The sequence below is a fragment of the Engystomops pustulosus genome, chromosome 7 (genome assembly GCF_040894005.1).
Source record: "Engystomops pustulosus chromosome 7, aEngPut4.maternal, whole genome shotgun sequence".
Taxonomy (NCBI): Eukaryota; Metazoa; Chordata; class Amphibia; order Anura; family Leptodactylidae; genus Engystomops; species Engystomops pustulosus.
In genome coordinates, this window is record NC_092417.1 from 183,338,662 (window position 1) to 183,362,106 (window position 23,445).

Consider the following 23,445-nt stretch of genomic DNA (forward strand, 5'->3'; position numbering starts at 1 on the left):
ATAACGTATTTATATTCAGAATTTAGGCATAAAGTTTTAGCAAAAATTAAAATACTAATCTTGTGCACGCCACATTTCTGCTTATATTACACACATAATATATACATATATATTACACACACAAATACCCCAAAAATATATCCAGTATTTACAGATATTTTATCAGTTGTGTTATTACATATTCGTTGCATAAATTACAGCTGTTTTACATATAAAATATTTATGGAACGTGCCGAGCTGAATTATTAATTGTAATATACATATATAAAATCTATAAAACTACAGACAGAAATATATTTATCCGTAGAGGACAAATACAGCGTACAGGAATTGTATTATAACTCTACATAAAATGTCTCATTTCTCGGCTAATTTGCAGAATTTCCAGTCTTGCAGATTTGCGTCTGTTTAGTATTTTACGTCAGACGGATTTCTACGTTTCTGCATTATTCCGTACTATACATTCAGTGTGGATATTGGGGTACAGTTAGCAGACTCCAGCCGAGCAGAGAGGGGACTATAGACAAGACACGAGCCCCTCGATCCAGAAACTGAAGTGATAGGAGAACAAATCTCCCGAGATAAGACCCCGGCGTTCCCTCCGTACCATGCCAAATAATTGTTTGCCCCGGCACACACACCTGTTAACCCTTTCCCCACCTCCCTGTACGAAGCAGCAGAGAAATGTTTTACAGGGCATTTGTTCCTGACACAAATCTCCCGTGAGCTGCCGAGGGCACATCTGTCCTCCCCGAGAGATTTTCCAAGGAGATTAGAATATTCCTTGGCTGCAGAATAAATAGACGGCACTTAACTGCAGGTGACAGGACCACGGCGATGTTAAGGAGCTATTGACCCCGCCGCTTTATTTGCAATATTTCTTAACACATTCCCTGCCATGTGCCCCGAGGCGGTGGAAGAGTTAATGACGCAGCACAGGCGGATGATCTCCTCGGAAGACACATTAAAGCCAGCGGTGGGTCGGCGCTGGCACACAGGGAATGTGACATACTTATAATGTAAAGTTCTTTGTGCTAATCTCTTCCTAAAAGGTTCTCCTACCGAGCTGAGAATTGCTGCAGATTTTCCCTGACGGAGGATCACAACCTTCTGTGTTTTATTAAGTGGCGGCATGACAAACGCCAGCAAAACGGTCTCGTTCGCCGTCATTGAAACCCTGCAAAGTTCAGCAGCGTCAGGAATATATAGCGGATATACAGAAACGACAATACAATACAAATAATAATTGTAACAATAATAATGGCGATAATAATCGGCCGCAGAGGCCCCGACACAATTCCCAAATCTTTTATATTTTCTCAGGGCACACATAAAAGGGCTCAGTCTGTGGCCTCCGACTCGAAGGGACTTGATTTTTCCTGCTCCTTACCAGCTCCCCCCCTCCGGCTAACAAAAAAGAATCTTTGTGTTCCCGGCCGACCCTCCTCTGTCTATTCTAAATTTGACTCCGCAGTTTAAGTAGTTGAAGCGGCTAATTCTGAATCCGGCTATTGAGCGAGGACACACAGAAGTAGATCCCAGTTTAGCAATGGATACAATTCGCTGAATTGACAGTCTAATTTTACATGTGGCATTTTAAAGCCCCTTACAAACCCGGTGCCACCTTACCTTATGAGGGAACTTCCAGTTCAGCAACTGGTGAAAACAAAATACCACGAGCGGTGGCGAGGCCGGCCAGCAGATTCCTCTACACACAGCCTCCCCGAGGACACAAGAATGCCATGGAACTTACAAAGTTGTGTACAGAGGAGCCCTCCCGCGCCCGCTCGCTCGCTCGCTGGTGTGTCACTGCAGCACGGGGGAGATCTCACCATCTGCACATGATGACAAAGACATGGCCGGCCTCTGGGAATAATAATACACCAATCAGCTCCAACACCCAAAGTGTCAGGTCCAAAGCGAAAGCACAAATAATAGAAAGTATAAGAGCGCAGTAATGGTGACAGCTCTTATCAGCTGCAGACAGGATGCACTCCTCCACCCCCAGCAATGGGGTAATCTGTCACCCCCACACCTAACAGCCCATTGTCCTCAGAGGTCCCCGGGAGTGCGGCACCGCGCCGTGTGAACAGCCGCCTGTCACTTACCGTCCCCTCGCCATGGCCGCCGCTCCTCGCACCGCACGTTCTGGCCTCTGACAACACTCAAAGTTTGAGCAGAACTTTATCCAGCGGCGGCGGCTGCGGCCTGAGAGGGAGCGGGGGCTGCGGGCGCCTCCCTGCGGACACAGCGCGGAACTGCAGCCTGCGCAGCGCTACGTACCGGCCCGCCGCGGGACCTACCTGTGGGCTGCACGGGGCGGCGGGGGGCTCCGGGGCCCAGCATGGAGGGGTGATACCCCCGATAACCCCTCAGCTGCCGGAGCACTACTAGGGCCGGGGTTTAACCCTTCACTCCACTGACAGCTGCGCCAGCCTTAACCCTTCGCACGCCGGGCGCTATCAGTGACGTCACAAGTCCGGGGTACATCTGCTGATGACATCATAGGCCCCCTCCCCAGAGTAGCCCGTTACCTGTAGCACGGCAGAGGCTCCGGGTGTGGCGGGGGCCCCAGGCTGAGGTGGCCGGGGGGTCCCGGGGGTCTGTCCGGGCTGTCACTGCCTCCGGAGCGGCGCGGACATGGCTGAAGTATTCTAAGCATTTCCCGGCGTGCAACCAACGGGAGAGAGGGAGGGGCCGGGACACGGAGCGGGGGCCACAGCACAGGGGCCACGTGTAACGGCAGCCAATAACATGGCGGGGGCCACAGCACAGGGGCCACGTGTAACGGCAGCCAATAACATGGCGGGGGCCACAGCACAGGGGCCACGTGTAACGTCAGCCAATAACATGGCGGGGGCCACAGCACAGGGGCCACGTGTAACGTCAGCCAATAACATGGCGGGGGCCACAGCACAGGGGCCACGTGTAACGTCAGCCAATAACATGGCGGGAAACGTAAATGTGAGATTATAACTTGGGGTACATAGGGATGTGAGGTGATAACATGGGGGTACACAGGGATGTGAGGTGATAATATGGGGGTACACAGTGATGTGAGGTAATAACTTGGGGTACATAGGGGTGTGAGGTGATAATATGGGGGTACACAGGGATGTGAGGTAATAACATGGGGGTACACAGGGATGTGAGGTAATAACATGGGGGTACACAGGGATGTGAGGTGATTATATGGGGGTACACAGGGATGTGAGGTGATAATATGGGGGTACACAGGAATGTGAGGTAATAATATGGGGGTACACAGGGATGTGAGGTAATAACATGGGGGTACACAGGGATGTGAGGTGATTATATGGGGGTACACAGGGATGTGAGGTGATTATATGGGGGTACACAGGGATGTGAGGTAATAATATGGGTGTACACAGGAATGTGAGGTAATAACATGGGGGTACACAGGGATGTGAGGTAATAACATGGGGGTACACAGGGATGTGAGGTGATTATATGGGGGTACACAGGGATGTGAGGTGATAATATGGGGGTACACAGGAATGTGAGGTAATAATATGGGGGTACACAGGGATGTGAGGTGATAACATGGAGTACACAGGGATGTGAGGTGATAATATGGGGGTACACAGGGATGTGAGGTGATAATATGGGGGTACACAGGAATGTGAGGTAATAACATGGGGTACACAGGAATGTGAGGTAATAATATAGGGGTACACAGGGATGTGAGGTGATAACATGGAGTACACAGGGATGTGAGGTGATAATATGGGGGTACACAGGGATGTGAGGTGATAATATGGGGGTACACAGTGATGTGAGGTAATAACTTGGGGTACATAGGGGTGTGAGGTGATAATATGGGGGTACACAGGAATGTGAGGTAATAACATGGGGTACACAGGAATGTGAGGTAATAATATGGGGGTACACAGGGATGTGAGGTGATAACATGGAGTACACAGGGATGTGAGGTGATTATATGGGGGTACACAGGGATGTGAGGTGATAATATGGGGTACACAGGGATGTGAGGTGATTATATGGGGGTACACAGGGATGTGAGGTGATAATATGGGGTACACAGGGATGTGAGGTGATTATATGGGGGTACACAGGGATGTGAGGTAATAACATGGATTACACAGGGATGTGAGGTGATAATATGGGGGTACACAGGGATGTGAGGTAATAATATGGGGGCACACAGGGATGTGAGGTGATTATATGGGGGTACACAGGGATGTGAGGTAATAATATGGGGGCACACAGGGATGTGAGGTGATTATATGGGGTACACAGGGATGTGAGGTGATTATATGGGGGTACACAGGGATGTGAGGTAATAACATGGGGTACACTGTGATGTGAGGTAATAACATGGGGTACACAGGGATGTGAGGTGATTATATGGGGGTACACAGGGATGTGAGGTAATAACATGGGGGTACACAGGGATGTGAGGTAATAACATGGGGGTACACAGGGATGTGAGGTAATAACATGGGGGTACACAGGGATGTGAGGTGATTATATGGGGGTACACAGGGATGTGAGGTGATTATATGGGGTACACAGGGATGTGAGGTAATAACATGGAGTACACAGGGATGTGAGGTAATAACATGGAGTACACAGGGATGTGAGGTGATTATATGGGGGTACACAGGGATGTGAGGTAATAATATGGGTGTACACAGGGATGTGAGGTAATAACATGGAGTACACAGGGATGTGAGGTAATAATATGGGGGTACACAGGGATGTGAGGTGATAATATGGGGGTACACAGGGATGTGAGGTAATAATATGGGGGTACACAGGGATGTGAGGTAATAATATGGGGGTACACAGGGATGTGAGGTGATTATATGGGGGTACACAGGGATGTGAGGTGATTATATGGGGGTACACAGGGATGTGAGGTGATAATATGGGGTACACAGGGATGTGAGGTAATTATATGGGGGTACACAGGGATGTGAGGTAATAACATGGAGTACACAGGGATGTGAGGTGATAATATGGGTGTACACAGGGATGTGAGGTAATAACATGGAGTACACAGGGATGTGAGGTAATAATATGGGGGTACACAGGGATGTGAGGTGATTATATGGGGGTACACAGGGATGTGAGGTAATAATATGGGTGTACACAGGGATGTGAGGTAATAACATGGAGTACACAGGGATGTGAGGTAATAATATGGGGGTACACAGGGATGTGAGGTAATTATATGGGGGTACACAGGGATGTGAGGTAATAATATGGGGGTACACAGGGATGTGAGGTAATAACATGGAGTACACAGGAATGTGAGGTGATTATATGGGGGTACACAGGGATGTGAGGTAATAACATGGAGTACACAGGGATGTGAGGTAATAACATGGAGTACACAGGAATGTGAGGTGATTATATGGGGGTACACAGGGATGTGAGGTAATAATATGGGGGTACACAGGGATGTGAGGTGATAATATGGGGGTACACAGGGATGTGAGGTAATAACATGGAGTACACAGGGATGTGAGGTGATTATATGGGGGTACACAGGGATGTGAGGTGATTATATGGGGGTACACAGGGATGTGAGGTAATAATATGGGTGTACACAGGGATGTGAGGTAATAACATGGAGTACACAGGGATGTGAGGTAATAATATGGGGGTACACAGTGATGTGAGGTAATAATATGGGGGTACACAGGGATGTGAGGTGATTATATGGGGGTACACAGGGATGTGAGGTAATAATATGGGGGTACACAGGGATGTGAGGTAATTATATGGGGGTACACAGGGATGTGAGGTAATAACATGGAGTACACAGGGATGTGAGGTAATAACATGGAGTACACAGGGATGTGAGGTGATTATATGGGGGTACACAGGGATGTGAGGTAATAATATGGGTGTACACAGGGATGTGAGGTAATAACATGGAGTACACAGGAATGTGAGGTGATTATATGGGGGTACACAGGGATGTGAGGTGATTATATGGGGCACACAGGGATGTGAGGTGATTATATGGGGGTACACAGGGATGTGAGGTGATTATATGGGGGTACACAGGGATGTGAGGTGATTATATGGGGGTACACAGGGATGTGAGGTGATAATATGGGGTACACAGGGATGTGAGGTGATTATATGGGGGTACACAGGGATGTGAGGTGATTATATGGGGGTACACAGGGATGTGAGGTAATAACATGGATTACACAGGGATGTGAGGTGATTATATGGGGTACACAGGAATGTGAGGTGATTATATGGGGGTACACAGGGATGTGAGGTAATAACATGGAGTACACAGGGATGTGAGGTGATAATATGGGGTACACAGGGATGTGAGGTGATAACATGGAGTACACAGGGATGTGAGGTGATTATATGGGGGTACACAGGGATGTGAGGTAATAACATGGAGTACACAGGGATGTGAGGTAATAACATGGAGTACACAGGGATGTGAGGTAATAATATGGGGGTACACAGGGATGTGAGGTGATTATATGGGGGTACACAGGGATGTGAGGTAATAATATGGGAGTACACAGGGATGTGAGGTAATAATATGGGAGTACACAGGGATGTGAGGTAATAATATGGGGGTACACAGGGATGTGAGGTAATAATATGGGAGTACACAGGGATGTGAGGTAATAATATGGGGGTACACAGGGATGTGAGGTGATTATATGGGGGTACACAGGGATGTGAGGTAATAATATGGGGGTACACAGGGATGTGAGGTAATAATATGGGGGTACACAGGGATGTGAGGTGATAACATGGAGTACACAGGGATGTGAGGTGATTATATGGGGGTACACAGGGATGTGAGGTAATAATATGGGGGTACACAGGGATGTGAGGTAATAATATGGGGGTACACAGGGATGTGAGGTGATAACATGGAGTACACAGGGATGTGAGGTGATTATATGGGGGTACACAGGGATGTGAGGTAATAATATGGGGGTACACAGGGATGTGAGGTAATAATATGGGGGTACACAGGGATGTGAGGTAATAATATGGGGGTACACAGGGATGTGAGGTGATTATATGGGGGTACACAGGGATGTGAGGTGATTATATGGGGGTACACAGGGATGTGAGGTGATAATATGGGGTACACAGGGATGTGAGGTGATTATATGGGGGTACACAGGGATGTGAGGTAATAACATGGGGTACACAGGGATGTGAGGTAATAATATGGGGGTACACAGGGATGTGAGGTGATTATATAGGGGTACACAGGGATGTGAGGTGATTATATGGGGGTACACAGGGATGTGAGGTGATTATATGGGGGTACACAGGGATGTGAGGTGATAATATGGGGGTACACAGGAATGTGAGGTGATTATATGGGGGTACACAGGGATGTGAGGTAATAACATGGGGGTACACAGGGATGTGAGGTGATTATATGGGGGTACACAGGGATGTGAGGTAATAATATGGGGGCACACAGGGATGTGAGGTAATAATATGGGGGTACACAGGGATGTGAGGTGATAATATGGATTACACAGGGATGTGAGGTAATAACATGGAGTACACAGGGATGTGAGGTAATAACATGGAGTACACAGGGATGTGAGGTAATAACATGGAGTACACAGGGATGTGAGGTGATAATATGGGGGTACACAGGGATGTGAGGTGATTATATGGGGGTACACAGGGATGTGAGGTAATAACATGGAGTACACAGGGATGTGAGGTGATAATATGGGGGTACACAGGGATGTGAGGTGATTATATGGGGGTACACAGGGATGTGAGGTAATAACATGGAGTACACAGGGATGTGAGGTGATAACATGGGGGTACACAGGGATGTGAGGTGATTATATGGGGGTACACAGGGATGTGAGGTGATTATATGGGGGTACACAGGGATGTGAGGTAATAATATGGGGGTACACAGGGATGTGAGGTGATTATATGGGGGTACACAGGGATGTGAGGTGATTATATGGGGGTACACAGGGATGTGAGGTAATAACATGGAGTACACAGGGATGTGAGGTGATTATATGGGGGTACACAGGGATGTGAGGTGATAACATGGAGTACACAGGGATGTGAGGTGATTATATGGGGGTACACAGGGATGTGAGGTGATAACATGGAGTACACAGGGATGTGAGGTAATAATATGGGGGTACACAGGGATGTGAGGTGATTATATGGGGGTACACAGGGATGTGAGGTAATAACATGGAGTACACAGGAATGTGAGGTGATTATATGGGGGTACACAGGGATGTGAGGTAATAATATGGGGGTACACAGGGATGTGAGGTGATAATATGGGGGTACACAGGGATGTGAGGTAATAACATGGAGTACACAGGGATGTGAGGTGATTATATGGGGGTACACAGGGATGTGAGGTGATTATATGGGGGTACACAGGGATGTGAGGTGATTATATGGGGGTACACAGGGATGTGAGGTGATTATATGGGGGTACACAGGGATGTGAGGTGATTATATGGGGGCACACAGGGATGTGAGGTGATTATATGGGGGTACACAGGGATGTGAGGTGATTATATGGGGGTACACAGGGATGTGAGGTAATAACATGGAGTACACAGGGATGTGAGGTGATTATATGGGGGTACACAGGGATGTGAGGTGATTATATGGGGCACACAGGGATGTGAGGTGATTATATGGGGCACACAGGGATGTGAGGTGATTATATGGGGCACACAGGGATGTGAGGTGATTATATGGGGGTACACGGGTCTCTGTGGGGTAGAGCACAGTATTTGGGGTGATTATGGAGAGATCACACGGATACATTACATCTTCTGCTATGGACCTGAGGAGCCACAATGAGACGACACTACACGGTGTCTGTGTGAACAGTGCTTTAATACAATGCAATGCGTCATCCAGGGCTGTGAGCTGTGGTTGTATCTCTCTATGCAGATCATTACACCCAGTACACTCCTGTATCTCTCTATGCAGATCATTACACCCAGTACACTCCTGTATCCATTTATGCAGATCATTACACCCAGTACACTCCTGTATCTCTCTATGCAGAGCATTACACCATGTACACTTCTGTATCCATCTATGCAGAGCATTACACCCTGTACACTCCTGTATCCCTCTATGCAGAACATTACACCTTGTACACTCCTGTATCTCTCTATGCAGAGCATTACACCCTGTACACACCTGTATCCCTCTATGCAGAACATTACACCTTGTACACTCCTGTATCTCTCTATGCAGAGCATTACACCCTGTACACACCTGTATCCCTCTATGCAGAACATTACACCCTGTACACACCTGTATCCCTCTATGCAGAACATTACACCCAGTACACACTTGTAACCCTCTATGCAGAACATTACACCCTGTACACTCCTGTATCCCTCTATGCAGAACATTACACCCTGTACACTCCTGTATCCCTTTATGCAGATCATTACACCCTGTACACACTTGTAACTCTCTATGCAGAACATTACACCCAGTACACACCTGTATCCCTCTGTGCAGAACATTACACCCTGTACACTCCTGTATCCTCTATGCAGAACATTACACTCAGTACACACCTGTATCCTCTATGCAGAACATTACACCCAGTACACACCTGTATCCCTCTATGCAGAACATTACACCCAGTACACTCCTGTATCCTCTAAGCAGAACATTACACCCAGTACACACCTGTATCCCTCTATGCAGAACATTACACCCAGTACACACCTGTATCCTCTATGCAGAACATTACACCCTGTACACACCTGTATCCCTCTATGCAGAACATTACACCCTGTACACTCCTGTATCCCTTTATGCAGAACATTACACCCTGTACACACCTGTATCCTCTATGCAGAACATTACACCCTGCACACTCCTGTATCCCTTTATGCAGAACATTACATCCTGCACATACCTTTGTTTCTATATGCAGAACATTACACCCTGTACACACCTGTATCCCTCTATGCAGAACATTAAACCCTGTACACTCCTGTATCCCTCTATGCAGAACATTACACCCTGTACACACCTGTATCCCTCTATGCAGAACATTACACCCTGTATCCTCCTTTATCCCTCTATGCAGAACATTACACCCTGTACCCTCCTTTATCCCTCTATGCAGAACATTACACCCTGTATCCTCCTTTATCCCTCTATGCAGAACATTACACCCTGCACACTCCTGTACCCTCTATGCAGAACATTACACCCTGTACCCTCCTTTATCCCTCTATGCAGAACATTACACCCTGTACACACCTGTTACCCTCTATGCAGATCATTACACCCTGCACACACATGTATCCTCTATGCAGAACATTACACCCTGTACACTCCTGTACCCTCTGTGCAGAACATTACCCCCTGTACCCTCCTTTATCCCTCTATGCAGAACATTACACCCTGCACACACCTGTATCCTCTATGCAGAACATTACACCCTGCACACACCTGTATCCTCTATGCAGAACATTACACCCTGCACACTCCTGTACCCTCTATGCAGAACATTACACCCTGTACACACCTGTTACCTTCTATGCAGATCATTACACCCTGCACACACCTGTATCCTCTATGCAGAACATTACACCCTGTACACTCCTGTATCCCTTTATGCAGAACATTACACCCTGTACACACCTGTATCCTCTATGCAGAACATTACACCCTGCACACTCCTGTATCCCTTTATGCAGAACATTACATCCTGCACATACCTTTGTTTCTATATGCAGAACATTACACCCTGTACACACCTGTATCCCTCTATGCAGAACATTACACCCTGTACACACCTGTATCCCTCTATGCAGAACATTAAACCCTGTACACTCCTGTATCCCTCTATGCAGAACATTACACCCTGCACACTACTGTACCCTCTATACAGAACATTACACCCTGTACCCTCCTTTATCTCTCTATGCAGAACATTACACCCTGCACACTCCTGTACCCTCTATGCAGAACATTACACCTTGCACACTCCTGTACCCTCTATGCAGAACATTACACCTTGCACACACCTGTACCCCTCTATGCAGAACATATACCCTGTGAATCTCCTATACCCTTCTATGCAGAACATATACCCTGTGAATCTCCTATACCCCTCTATGCAGAACATTACACCCTATTGACTCCTGCATTTCTCTCTGCCGAACACTACATTCTGCACATACCTGCATTTCTATATGCAGAATATTACACCTTGCACACACCTGTACCCGAACATTACACCCTGTATAATCCTGTATCCTTCTATGCAGAATCTGTGCAGGATGCCTGTGTACATAGTATGCAGACTATTACAACCTAAAGACATTTATACACCAGTAACCATGCATGTATTATTACAACATGTATGCAACTTTATAAATGTATGTGGAATATTACAGTCAGCACTGTACAGGTGATATCTCTACACACTGTATGGACATGATATTACACACGTCCTCTCATCATTATAATCTCCAGTGATTACACTACACATCATATTACACACTGCTAAATACTCCTCCTGCTACACGACATAACGCACAATATAATAACCAGACAAAGCAGTATATACACGATGTACACATTATATCCCTGCACACAGCAGTATATACACGATGTACACATTATATCCCTGCACACAGCAGTATATACACGATGTACACATTATATCCCTGCACACAGCAGTATTTACACGATGTACACATTATATCCCTGCACACAGCAGTATATACACGATGTACACATTATATCCCTGCACACAGCAGTATATACACGATGTACACATTATATCCCTGCACACAGCAGTATATACACGATGTACACATTATATCCCTGCACACAGCAGTATATACACGATGTACACATTATATCCCTGCACACAGCAGTATATACACGATGTACACATTATATCCCTGCACACAGCAGTATATACACGATGTACACATTATATCCCTGCACACAGCAGTATATACACGATGTACACATTATATCCCTGCACACAGCAGTATATACACGATGTACACAATATATGCCTGCACACAGCAGTATATACACGATGTACACATTATATCCCTGCACACAGCAGTATATACACAGTGTACACATTATATCCCTGCACACAGCAGTATATACACGATGTACACATTATATCCCTGCACACAGCAGTATATACACGATGTACACAATATATCCCTGCACACAGCAGTATATACACGATGTACACATTATATCCCTGCACACAGCAGTATATACACGATGTACACATTATATCCCTGCACACAGCAGTATATACACGATGTACACATTATATCCCTGCACACAGCAGTATATACACAGTGTACACATTATATCCCTGCACACGGCAGTATATACACAGTGTACACATTATATCCCTGCACACAGCAGTATATACACAGTGTACACATTATATCCCTGCACACAGCAGTATATACACGATGTACACATTATATCCCTGCACACAGCAGTATATACACGATGTACACATTATATCCCTGCACACAGCAGTATATACACGATGTACACATTATATCCCTGCACACAGCAGTATATACACGATGTACACATTATATCCCTGCACACAGCAGTATATACACGATGTACACATTATATCCCTGCACACAGCAGTATATACACGATGTACACATTATATCCCTGCACACAGCAGTATATACACGATGTACACATTATATCCCTGCACACAGCAGTATATACACGATGTACACATTATATCCCTGCACACAGCAGTATTTACACGATGTACACATTATATCCCTGCACACAGCAGTATATACACAGTGTACACATTATATCCCTGCACACAGCAGTATATACACGATGTACACGTTATATCCCTGCACACAGCAGTATATACACGATGTACACATTATATCCCTGCACACAGCAGTATATACACGATGTACACATGATATCCCTGCACACAGCAGTATATACACGATGTACACATTATATCCCTGCACACAGCAGTATATACACAGTGTACACATTATATCCCTGCACACAGCAGTATATACACGATGTACACATTATATCCCTGCACACAGCAGTATATACACGATGTACACAATATATCCCTGCACACAGCAGTATATACACGATGTACACATATGACAGACACGGCTCGGTGTATACCCGCTGTACTGTATATTATATCTAGGTGTATATATCTGTAGCCCCTTATATACTCAGATTTACATTATATCGTGTTGTATACTATATATCTATAGTTCTGCGATGCCTTTGGGCAGGATGAAGTGTGATGAGATGCTGCGGCATCTCCCGGCTTTATTTTTGTTGCTGCTTTGTATTATACATTAAGTTTGCTATAGTTTATATAATGGGATGTATCGCGGGTATATAATGTGCACAGTATGACGTATACATGTTATTTATAGTGCAATGTATAATAGTGCAGGGGTGGTATATATATATATATATAGTCATTTTATGGTGTATAATATACGTAGAGCGGTATGATGTATGATATATGGTATCACTGCATGCATAGTGTATAATATATAATACTATACTATATATGAAATACTATAAAGAATATTGTATCATTTATTTGCAGCGATGTATTACAAAGTATAATGTTATAGTTGCAGGAATGATATATGTGCTGTTAGATAGTAGATACTTAGTGTAGAATATAATTATATCTATATATACATGTCTACCATGTATCATCATTCTTCTGTATTGAAATGTATATGTATAATATATGATATATGTCTTTCCTTTCTTCTATGGTATATCTAAATAATCTATACCTCTTTATGTGAGTCAGTATATAGGTGTAGGCACAATGCACGTATTGTATAAGGATCGCTGTGCCATCAGGGCAGGAAAGAGGACATAATGCACGAGCTCTAATACTAGAGAGGGGTATTATACAATAGTAATCACACAAGAGACAAGATACAGGACACATTATACATGGGGTATTATACTATAGTCATCACACAAGATACAGGAGACATTATACATGGGGTATTATACTATAGTAATCACACAAGATACAGGAGACATTATACATGGGGTATTATACTATAGTCATCACACAAGAGACAAGATACAGGACACATTATACATGGGGTATTATACAATAGTAATCACACAAGATACAAGATACAGGAGACATTATACATGGGGTATTATACTATAGTCATCACACAAGATACAGGAGACATTATACATGGAGTATTATACTATAGTCATCACACAAGATACAGGAGACATTATACATGGAGTATTATACTATAGTCATCACACAAGAGACAAGATACAGGAGACATTATACATGGGGTATTATACTATAGTCATCACACAAGAGACAAGATACAGGGGACATTATACATGGGGTATTATACTATAGTCATCACACAAGAGACAAGATACAGGAGACATTATACATGGGGTATTATACTATAGTCATCACACAAGAGACAAGATACAGGGGACATTATACATGGGGTATTATACTATAGTCATCACACAAGATACAGGGGACATTATACATGGGGTATTATACTATAGTCATCACACAAGATACAGGAGACATTATACATGGGGTACTATACTATAGTCATCACACAAGATACAGGAGACATTATACATGGGGTATTATACTATAGTAATCACACAAGATACAGGAGACATTATACATGGGGTATTATACTATAGTAATCACACAAGATACAGGAGACATTATACATGGGGTATTATACTATAGTCATCACACAAGATACAGGAGACATTATACATGGGGTATTATACTATAGTCATCACACAAGAGACAAGATACAGGACACATTATACATGGGGTATTATACTATAGTCATCACACAAGATACAGGAGACATTATACATGGGGTATTATACTATAGTCATCACACAAGAGACAAGATACAGGACACATTATACATGGGGTATTATACTATAGTCATCACACAAGATACAGGAGACATTATACATGGAGTATTATACTATAGTCATCACACAAGAGACAAGATACAGGACACATTATACATGGAGTATTATACTATAGTCATCACACAAGATACAGGAGACATTATACATGGAGTATTATACTATAGTCATCACACAAGATACAGGAGACATTATACATGGAGTATTATACTATAGTCATCACACAAGAGACAAGATACAGGACACATTATACATGGAGTATTATACTATAGTCATCACACAAGAGACAAGATACAGGACACATTATACATGGGGTATTATACTATAGTCATCACACAAGATACAGGAGACATTATACATGGAGTATTATACTATAGTCATCACACAAGAGACAAGATACAGGACACATTATACATGGAGTATTATACTATAGTCATCACACAAGAGACAAGATACAGGACACATTATACATGGGGTATTATACTATAGTCATCACACAAGAGACAAGATACAGGACACATTATACATGGGGTATTATACTATAGTCATCACACAAGAGACAAGATACAGGACACATTATACATGGGGTATTATACTATAGTCATCACACAAGAGACAAGATACAGGAGACATTATACATAGGGTATTATACTATAGTCATCACACAAGAGACAAGATACAGGGGACATTATACATGGGGTATTATACTATAGTCATCACACAAGAGACAAGATACAGGACACATTATACATGGGGTATTATACTATAGTCATCACACAAGATACAGGAGACATTATACATGGGGTATTATACTATAGTCATCACACAAGATACAGGAGACATTATACATGGGGTACTATACTATAGTCATCACACAAGAGACAAGATACAGGACACATTATACATGGGGTATTATACTATAGTCATCACACAAGAGACAAGATACAGGGGACATTATACATGGGGTATTATACTATAGTCATCACACAAGAGACAAGATACAGGACACATTATACATGGGGTACTATACTATAGTCATCACACAAGAGACAAGATACAGGACACATTATACATGGGGTATTATACTATAGTCATCACACAAGAGACAAGATACAGGACACATTATACATGGGGTATTATACTATAGTCATCACACAAGAGACAAGATACAGGACACATTATACATGGGGTATTATACTATAGTCATCACACAAGAGACAAGATACAGGACACATTATACATGGGGTATTATACTATAGTCATCACACAAGAGACAAGATACAGGACACATTATACATGGGGTATTATACTATAGTCATCACACAAGAGACAAGATACAGGGGACATTATACATGGGGTATTATACTATAGTCATCACACAAGAGACAAGATACAGGACACATTATACATGGGGTATTATACTATAGTCATCACACAAGAGACAAGATACAGGACACATTATACATGGGGTATTATACTATAGTCATCACACAAGATACAAGATACAGGGGACATTATACATGGGGTATTATACTATAGTCATCACACAAGAGACAAGATACAGGACACATTATACATGGGGTATTATACTATAGTCATCACACAAGAGACAAGATACAGGACACATTATACATGGGCAATTACACAAAAGTTATCACACGGGAGACTTTCGGCTCATACAAGAGACATAACTTCTTTTCTATCATCCATTGTAGAGTGGGCATGATACAGGGATATAATACCAAGGTATATGGGGCATGACACAGGGGTATAATACTGATATATACAGGGCATTATACAGAGATATAATCCTGAGTATATGGGGCATGATACAGGGGTATAACGGGGTATAATACTGATATATACAGGGCATGATACAAGGTTATAATACGGAGGTATACAGGGCATGATACAGGGGTATAATACTGAGATATATGGGGCATGATACAGGGGTATAATACTGATATACACAGGGCATGATACAAGGTTATAATACGGAGGTATACAGGGCATGATACAGGGGTATAATACTGAGATATATGGGGCATGATACAGGGGTATAACGGGGTATAATACGAAGGTATACAGGGCATGATACAAGGTTATAATACGGAGGTATACAGGGCATGATACAAGGTTATAATACGAAGGTATACAGGGCATGACACAGGGGTATAATACTGATATACACAGGGCATGATACAGGGGTATAATCCTGAGTATATGGGGCATGATACAGGGGTATAATCCTGAGTATATGGGGCATGATACAGGGGTATAATACTGATATATACAGGGCATTATACAGAGATATAATCCTGAGTATATCGGGCATGATACAAGGGTATAACGGGGTATAATACTGATATATACAGGGCATGATACAAGGTTATAATACGGAGGTATACAGGACATTATACAGGGGTATAATACTGCGCTATACGGGGGTATAATACTGCGCTATACAGGGGTATAATACTGAGCTATACAGGGGTATAATACTGAGCTATACAGGGGTATAATACTGAGCTATACAGGGGTATAATATTGCGCTATACAGGGGTATAATACTGAGCTATACAGGGGTATAATACTGATATATACAGGGCATTATACAGAGATATAATCCTGAGTATATGGGGCATGATACAAGGGTATAACGGGGTATAATACTGATATATACAGGGCATGATACAAGGTTATAATACGGAGGTATACAGGACATTATACAGGGGTATAATACTGCGCTATACGGGGGTATAATACTGCGCTATACAGGGGTATAATACTGAGCTATACAGGGGTATAATACTGAGCTATACAGGGGTATAATACTGAGCTATACAGGGGTATAATATTGCGCTATACAGGGGTATAATACTGAGCTATACAGGGGTATAATACTGAGCTATACAGGGGTATAATACTGAGCTATACAGGGGTATAATACTGAGCTATACAGGGGTATAATATTGCGCTATACAGGGGTATAATACTGAGCTATACAGGGGTATAATACTGAGCTATACAGGGGTATAATACTGCGCTATACAGGGGTATAATACTGAGCTATACAGGACATTATACAGGGGTATAATACTGCGCTATACAGGGGTATAATACTGCGCTATACAGGGGTATAATACTGCGCTATACAGGGGTATAATACTGCGCTATACAAGGGTATAATACTGCGCTATACAGGGGTATAATACTGCGCTATACGGGGGTATAATACTGAGCTATACAGGGGTATAATACTGCGCTATACAGGGGTATAATACTGAGCTATACAGGGGTATAATACTGCGTTATACAGGGGTATAATACTGCGCTATACAGGGGTATAATACTGCGTTATACAGGGGTATAATACTGCGCTATACAGGGGTATAATACTGCGCTATACAAGGGTATAATACTGCGCTATACAGGGGTATAATACTGCGCTATACGGGGGTATAATACTGAGCTATACAGGGGTATAATACTGCGCTATACAGGGGTATAATACTGAGCTATACAGGGGTATAATACTGCGTTATACAGGGGTATAATACTGCGCTATACAGGGGTATAATACTGCGTTATACAGGGGTATAATACTGCGCTATACAGGGGTATAATACTGCGCTATACAGGGGTATAATACTGCGCTATACAGGGGTATAATACTGCGCTATACAGGGGTATAATACTGCGCTATACAGGGGTATAATACTGCGCTATACAGGGGTATAATACTGCGTTATACAGGGGTATAATACTGCGCTATACAGGGGTATAATACTGAGCTATACAGGGGTATAATACTGAGCTATACAGGGGTATAATACTGCGCTATACAGGGGTATAATACTGAGCTATACAGGGGTATAATACTGAGCTATACAGGGGTATAATACTGAGGTATACAGGACATTATACAGGGGTATAATACTGAGCTATACAGGACATTATACAGGGGTATAATACTGCGCAATACAGGGGTATAATACTGCGCTATACAGGGGTATAATACTGAGCTATACAGGGGTATAATACTGCGCTATACAGGGGTATAATACTGCGCTATACAGGGGCATAATACTGCGCTATACAGGGGTATAATACTGCGTTATACAGGGGTATAATACTGCGCTATACAGGGGTATAATACTTCGCTATACAGGGGTATAATACTGAGCTATACAGGACATTATACAGGGGTATAATACTGAGCTATACAGGGGTATAATACTGCGCTATACAGGGGTATAATACTGCGCTATACAGGGGTATAATACTGCGCTATACAGGGGTATAATACTGCGCTATACAGGGGTATAATATTGCGCTATACAGGGGTATAATACTGAGCTATACAGGGGTATAATACTGCGCTATACAGGGGTATAATACTGCGCTATACAGGGGTATAATACTGCGCTATACAGGGGTATAATACTGCGCAATACAGGGGTATAATACTGCGCTATACAGGGGTATAATACTGCGCAATACAGGGGTATAATACTGCGCTATACAGGACAATATACAGGGGTATAATACTGCGCTATACAGGGGTATAATACTGCGCTATACAGGACATTATACAGGGGTATAATACTGAGCTATACAGGGGTATAATACTGCGCTATACAGGACATTATACAGGGGTATAATACTGCGCTATACAGGGGTATAATACTGCGCTATACAGGGGTATAATACTGCGCTATACAGGACATTATACAGGGGTATAATACTGAGCTATACAGGGGTATAATACTGCGCTATACAGGACATTATACAGGGGTATAATACTGCGCTATACAGGGGTATAATACTGCGCTATACAGGGGTATAATACTGCGCTATACAGGGGTATAATACTGAGCTATACAGGGGTATAATACTGCGCTATACAGGGGTATAATACTGAGCTATACAGGGGTATAATACTGAGCTATACAGGGGTATAATACTGAGCTATACAGGGGTATAATACTGCGCTATACAGGGGTATAATACTGCGCTATACAGGGGTATAATACTGAGCTATACAGGGGTATAATACTGAGCTATACAGGGGTATAATACTGAGCTATACAGGGGTATAATATTGCGCTATACAGGGGTATAATACTGAGCTATACAGGGGTATAATACTGAGCTATACAGGGGTATAATACTGAGCTATACAGGGGTATAATACTGAGCTATACAGGGGTATAATATTGCGCTATACAGGGGTATAATACTGAGCTATACAGGGGTATAATACTGAGCTATACAGGGGTATAATACTGCGCTATACAGGGGTATAATACTGAGCTATACAGGACATTATACAGGGGTATAATACTGCGCTATACAGGGGTATAATACTGCGCTATACAGGGGTATAATACTGCGCTATACAGGGGTATAATACTGCGCTATACAAGGGTATAATACTGCGCTATACAGGGGTATAATACTGCGCTATACGGGGGTATAATACTGAGCTATACAGGGGTATAATACTGCGCTATACAGGGGTATAATACTGAGCTATACAGGGGTATAATACTGCGTTATACAGGGGTATAATACTGCGCTATACAGGGGTATAATACTGCGTTATACAGGGGTATAATACTGCGCTATACAGGGGTATAATACTGCGCTATACAAGGGTATAATACTGCGCTATACAGGGGTATAATACTGCGCTATACGGGGGTATAATACTGAGCTATACAGGGGTATAATACTGCGCTATACAGGGGTATAATACTGAGCTATACAGGGGTATAATACTGCGTTATACAGGGGTATAATACTGCGCTATACAGGGGTATAATACTGCGTTATACAGGGGTATAATACTGCGCTATACAGGGGTATAATACTGCGCTATACAGGGGTATAATACTGCGCTATACAGGGGTATAATACTGCGCTATACAGGGGTATAATACTGCGCTATACAGGGGTATAATACTGCGCTATACAGGGGTATAATACTGCGTTATACAGGGGTATAATACTGCGCTATACAGGGGTATAATACTGAGCTATACAGGGGTATAATACTGAGCTATACAGGGGTATAATACTGCGCTATACAGGGGTATAATACTGAGCTATACAGGGGTATAATACTGAGCTATACAGGGGTATAATACTGAGGTATACAGGACATTATACAGGGGTATAATACTGAGCTATACAGGACATTATACAGGGGTATAATACTGCGCAATACAGGGGTATAATACTGCGCTATACAGGGGTATAATACTGAGCTATACAGGGGTATAATACTGCGCTATACAGGGGTATAATACTGCGCTATACAGGGGCATAATACTGCGCTATACAGGGGTATAATACTGCGTTATACAGGGGTATAATACTGCGCTATACAGGGGTATAATACTTCGCTATACAGGGGTATAATACTGAGCTATACAGGACATTATACAGGGGTATAATACTGAGCTATACAGGGGTATAATACTGCGCTATACAGGGGTATAATACTGCGCTATACAGGGGTATAATACTGCGCTATACAGGGGTATAATACTGCGCTATACAGGGGTATAATATTGCGCTATACAGGGGTATAATACTGAGCTATACAGGGGTATAATACTGCGCTATACAGGGGTATAATACTGCGCTATACAGGGGTATAATACTGCGCTATACAGGGGTATAATACTGCGCAATACAGGGGTATAATACTGCGCTATACAGGGGTATAATACTGCGCAATACAGGGGTATAATACTGCGCTATACAGGACAATATACAGGGGTATAATACTGCGCTATACAGGGGTATAATACTGCGCTATACAGGACATTATACAGGGGTATAATACTGAGCTATACAGGGGTATAATACTGCGCTATACAGGACATTATACAGGGGTATAATACTGCGCTATACAGGGGTATAATACTGCGCTATACAGGGGTATAATACTGCGCTATACAGGACATTATACAGGGGTATAATACTGAGCTATACAGGGGTATAATACTGCGCTATACAGGACATTATACAGGGGTATAATACTGCGCTATACAGGGGTATAATACTGCGCTATACAGGGGTATAATACTGCGCTATACAGGGGTATAATACTGAGCTATACAGGGGTATAATACTGCGCTATACAGGGGTATAATACTGAGCTATACAGGGGTATAATACTGAGCTATACAGGGGTATAATACTGAGCTATACAGGGGTATAATACTGCGCTATACAGGGGTATAATACTGCGCTATACAGGGGTATAATACTGCGCTATACGGGGGTATAATACTGCGCTATACAGGGGTATAATACTGAGCTATACAGGGGTATAATACTGAGCTATACAGGGGTATAATACTGAGCTATACAGGGGTATAATACTGCGCTATACAGGGGTATAATACTGAGCTATACAGGGGTATAATACTGAGCTATACAGGACATTATACAGGGGTATAATACTGAGCTATACAGGGGTATAATACTGCGCTATACAGGGGTATAATACTGAGCTATACAGGGGTATAATACTGAGCTATACAGGGGTATAATACTGCGCAATACAGGGGTATAATACTGAGCTATACAGGGGTATAATACTGCGTTATACAGGGGTATAATACTGCGCTATACAGGGGTATAATACTGCGCTATACAGGGGTATAATACTGCGCTATACAGGGGTATAATACTGCGCAATACAGGGGTATAATACTGCGCAATACAGGGGTATAATACTGCGCTATACAGGGTATAATACTGCGCTATACAGGACATTATACAGGGGTATAATACTGAGCTATACAGGACATTATACAGGGGTATAATACTGCGCTATACAGGGGTATAATATTGAGCTATACAGGACATTATACAGGGGTATAATACTGCGCTATACAGGGGTATAATACTGAGCTATACAGGGGTATAATACTGAGCTATACAGGGGTATAATACTGAGCTATACAGGACATTATACAGGGGTATAATACTGAGCTATACAGGACATTATACAGGGGTATAATACTGAGCTATACAGGACATTATACAGGGGTATAATACTGAGCTATACAGGGGTATAATACTGCGCTATACAGGGTATAATACTGAGCTATACAGGGGTATAATACTGAGCTATACAGGGGTATAATACTGAGCTATACAGGGGTATAATACTGAGCTATACAGGACATTATACAGGGGTATAATACTGAGCTATACAGGACATTATACAGGGGTATAATACTGAGCTATACAGGACATTATACGGGTCCGTTATGTAGAGGAATGTGGGTAGAGACGGCAGCGCACACTGTATAACCGCACAGCTACTCGTATAAAGTATATAATACACCCGCATAACATGTATAAAGTATATAATACACCCGCATATAGTGTATATAGTATATGATACACACACTTGTA

General features: G+C 42.9%; 1 protein-coding gene and 1 long non-coding RNA gene across 12 annotated transcripts in view; one reads left to right on the forward strand and one right to left on the reverse strand.

Annotated features, from left to right (window-relative positions):
- SOX6 (SRY-box transcription factor 6) overlaps positions 1 to 23,445 on the reverse strand; it is a 522,737-nt gene that overhangs the window by 498,520 nt on the left and 772 nt on the right. For 4 of the 11 annotated variants that reach the window (XM_072119158.1, XM_072119156.1, XM_072119155.1 and 1 more), the window contains exon 1: positions 2,109 to 2,222. The exons of 1 other annotated variant lie outside the window; for it this stretch is intronic. The gene's annotated coding sequence lies outside the window, so the exon portion shown is untranslated. Of the gene's footprint in view, positions 1 to 1,629; positions 1,852 to 2,108; positions 2,224 to 2,303; positions 2,329 to 2,534; positions 2,670 to 23,445 lie in introns of those variants that run through there. 6 more of the 11 variants (XM_072119160.1, XM_072119149.1, XM_072119159.1 and 3 more) reach the window with 4 other exon arrangements.
- The window catches only part of LOC140071425 (uncharacterized), a 106,759-nt gene that overhangs the window by 75,903 nt on the left and 7,411 nt on the right, over positions 1 to 23,445 (forward strand). The window lies entirely within an intron of this gene.